Here is a 9355-nt window from a genome sequence, read left to right on the forward strand (position 1 = left end):
TGTTGTCCATTTTAATATTTTTGTATTCATTGCTCATAGCATTTAGCCTATTTCTCACGTTATCCCTCTGGTAACTGGTTATTTGTAAAATGATTTTGATCAGTATTTCATGACCAAAAATTATTTTACTTTGAAGAGGTAGTAAACACATTGTACTTACTAGACATTTCTGTTGTAGAATATATTTGCAGTATATATCAGGAAAGTCTAAAAAAAATTTAATCAAATTAAAGGACCATTAAATACAGTAAAATGTCATGACTAACAAATGCATAATAAAGACAATGCAAAAGCACTTAGTCTGAATTTCAAATGACTAAAATTTGTCTGAAAACAATAAATAAATCAACTAAAGTCTTCCCCTTGGTCATGTGACATCCATCAGCCTATCACAAAATGCATATACCTATATAATGTGAATTATTGCACATGCTCAGTTTGAGCTGCTGCTTCAAAGTGTCCATATAGAGACAATACATATAGATAATGGAAGTGAATTGGAAAGATACTCACAATTGTAAAGAAATAGTACACAGAAATGTACAAAGTTGCGCAAAAATACCAATAAATCTATTCAGAAAAAATGGCAATGAATAATACCCCTATATGGAGAGAAACAGAGGTTAATAGAAAAGTGGTAGAAAAATGCTTATATAAAAAATATTCATATAACAGAAACCAGTTTCGGTGAAATAAACAAAAGTGCAATTAAAAAAATAGACACAGTACTGCCCTAATGAGATTCAACAAATAGGACACACCAAAAACCATGATCGTAACAAAGTTCAGTGTGTGTAGATGAATGCACTTATGAAATAGTCGCCAAAGGAAGCCTGAATTAAAAAAAATTCAGGGGCGTAGGAACTCAGCAGGGCAACTCTTGTAAAGGAATCCTTAGAATCAAAACTAAAAAAAGAGAGCGCCCCTACGACTCAAATGAAACCTATCATTTATTAGGTAAAAATGCCCCTATATAGCAGACACTCACAAGCACATCGGACACTTAAAAGCAGTTCAAGGAATACCGCCTGCAGTCCTGGCGGCAGCAGCAAGCGAATACACTCCACAGTTGTCCTCAAATAAAGAAAGCCCAAAGGTTCAGGGCATCTGCAACAGGGAAAAACGCTGTAATCCGCAAACGCTGTTTATCCGAAACAGTCTTTCAAACCCACCCGGTTTTCTGTCAAACTCCAATTACTCTAAAACTCCAAACTGATGTCACTTCCAGTGACTATTTTTACTGTATGTTTTTGCCTCTGGCTGGGGGGCACACACCCCAAGTAAACCTTGGGGAATGAGGTTTTGCCCCCCAGGCGGAGGCAAAATAGATAGTGAAGATAGGCAATTACAGTGGCCATCTGCTTGGTTGTGAATCCTGTCACTCACTGAGACACAGGCCAATCAAATGTATGGAATAACCGGAAGTGACATCAGATTGGAGTTTTCGATGTATCTGAGTTCTTGATAGAACACTGGCTGAATGCCATTGATGGCAAGTACGGAAGCCAGGGAGGGGCAGAAAACCTTAACACGTTTTGCTCCGTCTCGGCGGAGCTTTCTCAAGAGGATATAGAGAAACGGGCTTTTAGACCGGTTAGATATACCCCCGTTGCCAGGTATAGACAACATTGATTGGCCATATCATATTGTGTACACCTTTATATGAGTGGCAAATATGCTACTAACATTAACTATTTTATTATGCATTGTACATAGTTAGTTCACTATGTGATAAAATAAAAGGCATATTTAGGGATTTCGTTTTGGCATTTTCTTACATGAAAGAACCGGCACTATTGTAATTGCTAGTCACTAACCTAAAAGTATATCAGTGGACTAAGTAAGTCACAAATTTTCAAGTACAATTAAGAGTGATTAAAAAATGAAACATTAACACATTCTAATTGCAAATACAGAATATAGAATAGTACAATTAATATTGTAGCATCTATATTAATTCATAGGACAAGAAAATATTAATTTGAAAAGAACATACTAAAATGCAAGACAATCTCGTAGAGGGTAAAGTTACCAATCCAATATTTGTAGATGGTGATAACAATGGCATATGTGTCAGGAATTGTGGAGATCACAAAACAGTCTAAAAGATAAGAGGGAAACCTTTTGGATTAAGAGACTAGATAGGCTACGTCCAAAAGGCCTAAATATAGATCTAGACATCCAGGCATCATTTAGTGTCGCACTTCAGCACCCTCTTATCTTTTAGACTCTGTTTTGGGATCTCCACAATTCCTGACACATATCCCGTTGTTATTATTATGCTACATTGTTAACATAGTAGATGAGGTTGATCTCTTCAAGTTTGCTACTTTGGTGGTGATCTCTATAGCAGAGTTCCTATGGGACTCTATCGTTAAAGGGACAGTCTACCATAGAATTGTTATTGTTTTAAAAGATAGATAATCCCTTTATTACCCATTCCCCAGTTTTGCACAACCAAAAGTTATATTAATATACTTTTTACCCCTGTGATTACCTTGTATCTAGAAACCTTCTTCCAGCCCCCTGATCACATGACTGTGACTGTTTATTATCTATTGTCTTAAAATTAGCATTGTTTTGTGCTAAATCTTAAATAACCCCCTGTGCCTGAACACAGTGTTATCTATATGGCCCACATGTACTTTCTGTCTCTGTGTTAAAAATAGATTTAAAAAGCATGTGATAAGAGTCAGCCCTCAAAGGCTTAGAAATTATCATATGAGCTTACCTATGTTTAGTTTAGACTAAGAATACCAAGAGAAAAAAGCAAATTTGATGATAAAAGTAAATTGGAAAGCTGAATAAAATTAAAAGTTCTATCTGAATAATTAAAGTAATTTATACTAGACTGTCCCTTTAAATGGCACCACTGGATGCAGCACATATGAGGCAGCTATATATAGGCTCTCATTTTCCAAATCTATATTTTTGCGATTAAATGGCATAGTAAATTAGACCGGCACTTATTGAGCAACAAACATTTGATAAGACAGTAACAGTCTAAATTGATCGCTGAAGATTTACTACTGATGGACGTGTAGGGTTTAACATGCATTTTTGAAAGTTTTGCGCAACATTGGATGCGGAAATGGTGTTTTCAGCGGTCGCCCTGGACACATTAAGCAGGAGTTTTCAGCACTGATGGTGCAGCTGGCTAGAGCAACCATCGTATCCTCAGCGAGAACCGACCTCTGATGCACCTCATCTATTTACTACTTCTGAAGAGCCTCGGCAATATCAAACCATTGATATAGGAGAATCGGGTGATATGTGTATGGCTCCTTTCCAGAATCTTGCAAATATGTATACACCTGCCTGAGTAAATGTTTGCAACATAGAAGAGTCAGAAGATGAGGTAAGAGACCACATTCAGAAGGTGAAGATATGGGCCAGATCGACATCCCTCATGATTACTGATGCCTTACTTGAGCTTATGGACTCAGCTGTAAAGAGTCCCTAGTCTTTAGCCTTTGGTCTTTCGGAGGCAGGTTGGATATAATGGAGCTTGAGATAAGTTCTAGATGATTTTATCGGCTTATGCTCTCTTGGGTGTCCAAAAGAGATTGAAGGTCTTGCTACATGGATGTCTGTACTTCATTGCTCAGTTCCATCAGCTTGTAAACTCTTTTTTTTTTATAAATTTGACTGTAGCATGTTGAAGAGTTGGGATGGGGTGACTGTACATTGTAACCCTAAAAGAGCTGCATCTTTTATACAAAGAACAGTTTCCTATTAACATGAGCTCTCGTGGACGTCCTTAGCAAAGTAACCCCTATAAGTCTAGAGCGGGCTAATTTGTGAGTTCCGTTATTGACAAACTCTATTCCCTTAACAGGTGAACTACCTTGGAGCAACACGGTCACACTGGGAGATTAGATCCTTCACTGTAGTAGTGTCTGTGACCCTTTACTTGCTTCTGTATCCCTCCTCTCTTTTTAATAAATGCTTCAGCATTTGAGGGAACTGTAAGACACTAAATTGTATATTTATTTAATATACATGTACATGTCTAATTTAGGCTGATACACACAAATTTAAGTGCCTTTCACACAAACACATCTAGACACTTCTGGGTCCATCAATATTTTACACAAACCCATCTGTGTCCTTTCAGAATCAACATTTTTTGTTTTACAGAAAAACAGCCCGATCCATGTCTAATTTAGACCGAAATGCACAAATTTAAAGGGACATGCCACCCACATTTTTTCTTTTATGATTTAGAAAGAGAATGCAATTTTAAACATCTTTCTAATTTACTTATATTATCTAATTTGTTTTATTCTCTTGATATTCTTTGATGAAAAGCATATCTAGATATGCTCACTAGCTGCTGATTGGTTGCTGCACATAGAAGCATCGTGTGATTGGCTCACCATGTGCATTGCTTTTTCTTCAACTAAGGATATTTAAAAAATGAAGCAAAATAAATAATAGAAGTAAATTGTAATGTTGTTTAAATTTCTATTCTCTATCTGAATCATGAAAGAAAGATTTTGTGTTTAGTGGCCCTTTAAGTGTTTTCCACACAAACTCTTCTGATCCATCAATATTTTACACAAACCCATCTTTGTCCTTTCAGAATCAACATTTTTTTGTTTTACAGAAAAACAGCCAGATCCTACCCGATCCATGTGTAATTCAGACCGATATGCACAAATTTAAGCGTTTTCCACACAAACGCTTCTGGATCCATCAATATTTTACACAAACCCATCTTTGTCCTTTCAGAATAAACATTTTTTTTTTTTTTTACAGAAAAACAGCTGGATCCTACCGGATCCATGTCTAATTTACACAGACGCACAGAAATGTGTTTTCCACACACACACACACACACACACACCATGTCTTATTTAGATAGGCATAGAAATATGAAAGTGTTTCCACATAAGCACATCCAAACACTTCAAAAACATCTAAATCCTACCAGAACCAAGTGATTTATTTTAATAAAGTGTGTGTATATAAACAATTTATTCCTATTATCAAATTTTCTTTGTTCTCTTGGTATCTTTATTTGAAAAAGCAGGAATGTAAGCATAGGAGTCTGACTATTTTTGGTTCAGCACCTGGGTAGCGCTTTCTGATTGGTGTCTAAATGTAGCCACCAATCAGCAAGTGCTACCCAGGTGCTGAGTATATACAGTATGTCTGTAAATACATATACACACATAAATTCATATTTATACACATATATATATGCGACGCTAGCGCAGTGACTTCATGGGACACACTTCCGGGTTCGCCTCTGACATTGCAGTGTGGAAGTCGACGGCGTCTCTGTCCGCTCCAGGTTTTTATAACACTTCTTGATGAGTACTGTTTTACTTTGTTTCACAAGGGTCTGAGGACGGGGGTTATTCCCTGAAAACAACTCTGCATTAATAAACGCTTGGTTGAATGGCGAGTGCACCTTCTGGATTATTTTGTTATCTACTTCTGGGTGGCACCCCGGCATTAGGAATATAATTCAGGAACAGAGAGTGCTGGCTTATTGAATTGTATATATTTACATACATAGCCATCTTTAGACATGTATGTATGTTAAAGCCCTTTGCCTGCCTTTTTTTTTCTTTCTAACACCCAAGACCTCATATCTTTGAGCCTTTATAACTTTAGTGTATTTTTTAATCATTTTATTAGATAGTGTTATTATGAGTGTAACTATACTTTCTAATATATTTTTGATGTGTTTTTTGACACTTTTTTATGTTTCATGAAACAGTTAACCAGAGCTCTAAAGTTACGGTTATCTTTTTAGCATAACATTTACTTTAAACTCGTAATATGAGCGGTAAGCCCGACAAGCGCAAACCCTTGTGAAAAAACCCTGATTGCTGGGGCGCAAACGTTTGCGCTCCACTAGTAATCTAGCCCAATGTGTGATAATACCTCCAGATAAATACTCTAGGGTGTCTAAATTCTACAAATATGTACTTTTGTGTAGCATTTTTGAAATGGGTGACTGCTATTTAGCTTACAGTCCAAGCATAGCAAATTACTTGGAAACCTAGACATATGGGTAATTTTTTAAATCAGGCAACATAATGAATCTATTTGGATTTATTTTTTGTTAGATGCATTAGTTTTATAGAAACTGTAGTAAAGGAAACTCCCCCCCCCCAAAAAAAAAAAGGATTAATTATTTCCCATTTTTTCCAGTATTCCTATTTATTGCTATTTTATATACTCAAATAGGGTAGCATTACAAGGGCCTGCTTGTCTGTTAAATAAAGGGGTATGTAGTATGTATGGGTGCACTTAAAGGGACAGTAAATGTTCATACATAATAGCCCCTAAATTAAAGTTTAATATTTTAAATATAGATAAGGCTAAGTTTGCACAGCAAAAGCGCAGTGGAAGAGTTCAAAATGTTATTTTATACTTACCCAACATCACATATTTTGGCCGCCTACGAATCCAAAGCTTTTTTTCAGCAATTGTCGTCATTGCCCCTGTAGCCAATAGTGGAGTGAACGTCCGTCTTCTCTAATTGTGACAGCGGGCATTCCCTCTTGCCATGCGCACTCAAACGATCCAACAGCCATATACACAATCTCAGTGCTTTGTGCATTGAGATTCTGTGTTTGAGATTGAGCCGACTCTGAGTATTGCGCGTGTGCAGAGGATGTGGGAATGCATGCTCCAGTTTAGAAAATGGGCAGAAAAAAAAAAATCCCGGGCTGCATGGGCGGATAGTGGAGTGAATATTATGTACGTTTTTTGCTTTATTTTAAAACTCTTCCGTAGCGCTTATGCTCTGCAATTTAAGATAAAAATGTATTTAAGAACATGAAGTGCTTATTATTAATGAATTTAGATAAATGTTTACAGTCCCTTTAACAAAGATAAGAATACAACTTTTGTCATTTGTTTTAAAATAAACACAGGTAGGCACACATTACTATAACTATATAGTTTTTATTTTTTAAATAACTTTATTTGTATGGTAAGAAGTTTACAATGCTCAAAATACAAAAGTAAAAGAGCAGACAATAAGGAAACTAACTATATAGTTATCACAATAATGATTTAATGTAATTTAGTATAATAGACTGGATACCCCTGACCGAAAGCAGAAGAATGTCTCTTAATTTTTTTCCTTCTTGTCTAATTTTATGTTTAGTAACTGTAAACAAAACTAGAACTAGACAAGGCAACTTGCAAACTTCTGCTGCAATTTGCATACTATTTGTATATAGGATATCGATAAACCGTTCACAAAAGATCTGTAAAATATACCAGTAGTTTGTGAAATAGGGTCAAATACAACTTTGATATAACATTATACCATTCCTATATTATAATAGAAAATTAATATATATTTTTTTGACCATTATAAACAATACTTACACTATTTTAATTTCAAGTTGCTTTTGAACTTTTCTTGGAGAAAATGTAGTTTAATTCTTCTGTATCTTGTCCTTTGTAAAATAAATATTATGTTAATGTGATTATTGTCCCGTTAGTAGTGCATAAATTATTATTAAAGGGACATTAAACACTAAATACATGCTAGATAGAATGATGCATTCAAAGAAAAGATTAGTCCATAACTAACATGCAGATGTATTTTTTAAAGTTTCATTAGTTGTTTAAAAAGTGACAAAATAAGTGTAAAGTTTTAGTGTCTATAAAACACTGGGAGCTGCCATTTTGTAACTTGTGTTACCTTCTCTGCTGTGGCCAATTAGGGTCAGTTATAAATAGGTCACTAGAGTGTGCAGCCAATGGTTGTGCTGGATTTAACAGTGTTCTGCACTTCCATTTCCAGCAGGAACTGAAAAGCTCACAATTACAGAATGGAATTACAGGAAAAGAGGACAAAATAAACAATGAAAGTATATTGCAGAGTTGTTTTATTATATACAATGTATCATTTTATATTACCATCTCAAAGTGTTTAATGTCCCTTTAAGGTAATGCAAATGTTGACAGTTACAGCAAACCCTGCCCTGCTTGCTACAAAGTTGCTAAATAAAATATTCCAGTGCTTGTTTTATGACCCTGTTTTTTCCTTCTGGAGACATAATTTTCTGTTAAAGAGCAGCAAAATTCAGTCAAGTTCCAAGAAGATAATGGCTATATACTGCAAAACAAAAAAGGTGCATCCTTTCGAATAGAAGAGGCTTATAAAATTTTAAAGCATCTTAATCTTTAAAAAGTGAGTACTACTCCACCAGTTAAACGTTGTGGTGGTGATGTCTATATGTTTTCATACACTGGAAGTGACAGCAAAAAAAAAGACTGGAGATGTGACCAGTATACTTGGATAAAAATGGGAACTCAGTTGTGGCCCAAAACAGCTGTGGTGCAGGATAGTTTATACCAGTGTTTCCCAACCGCCGTCCTCAAGTTCCCCTAACAGTGCTGGTTTTTATTATAGCTGAACTAGAGCACAGGTAAAATAATCAGCTGATGGATGAGAGCAGGTTGGTTACTGATCAGCTGATTACTTTACCTGTGCACTGGTTCAGCTATAATGAAAACCAGAACTGTTGGGGGTACTTGAGGACCATGGTTGGGAAACACTGGTTTACACAATATGCATATATGTTGGCTGATCAACTGTCCCATATTGTTCTTATTCAATATATTGGAGATGAAAAGGAGTATAATACACTATATCAGTGATTTTTAACCTTTTTTTGCCGTGGCACACTTTTTTACATTAAAAAATCCTGTGGCACACCACCATCCCAAAATTTAAAAAAAAATCACACATTGTAGCCTAATACAGCATATATATATACACATACACACAAACACACACATACTGTATGTATTGTGCTGTTATGCCATGCCTCCTACAAACTACCCCTGCACTGGGAGTAAAAAACAAGCAAAGTTTAAAAAATATGTCACACTGTTGTCAGTCTGCAGTGGCACACCTGAGGATCTCTCACGGCACACTAGTGTGCCACGGCACACTGGTTGAAAAACACTGCACTATATCATGGTAACCGAAAAAAACATATCCAACGGACAAACATAAGAACCCTGCCATCAAGTCACAGAAATTTAAGATAATCCTTCCAAAATATACCATCAACTTTGTAATTCTAAAGTTCCTAGCTCTGCGCACATTCCTGTAGCACAACCAAGAAATCCAGAACAAATCGGAAATAAAATTAAATTTTGAAAAAAGGAAGAGGCGAATAAGCCATGTGTATGAGCTTACTGAACTCCTAGAAGGCTTTATAAAGAATTTGTCTCTCTTTCCTGAAATTCTTATTATGTGTTTACAAGATATCTTACTGGAATTTGATTCCATCATACAGTTACAAACAGATGTAAAAATAAATGAATGAATAAATGTTTTAGCCTGTATAAGTAGGTCTCTGTAACG

The sequence above is a fragment of the Bombina bombina genome, chromosome 6, assembly GCF_027579735.1.
Source record: "Bombina bombina isolate aBomBom1 chromosome 6, aBomBom1.pri, whole genome shotgun sequence".
NCBI classification, from domain to species: Eukaryota; Metazoa; Chordata; class Amphibia; order Anura; family Bombinatoridae; genus Bombina; species Bombina bombina.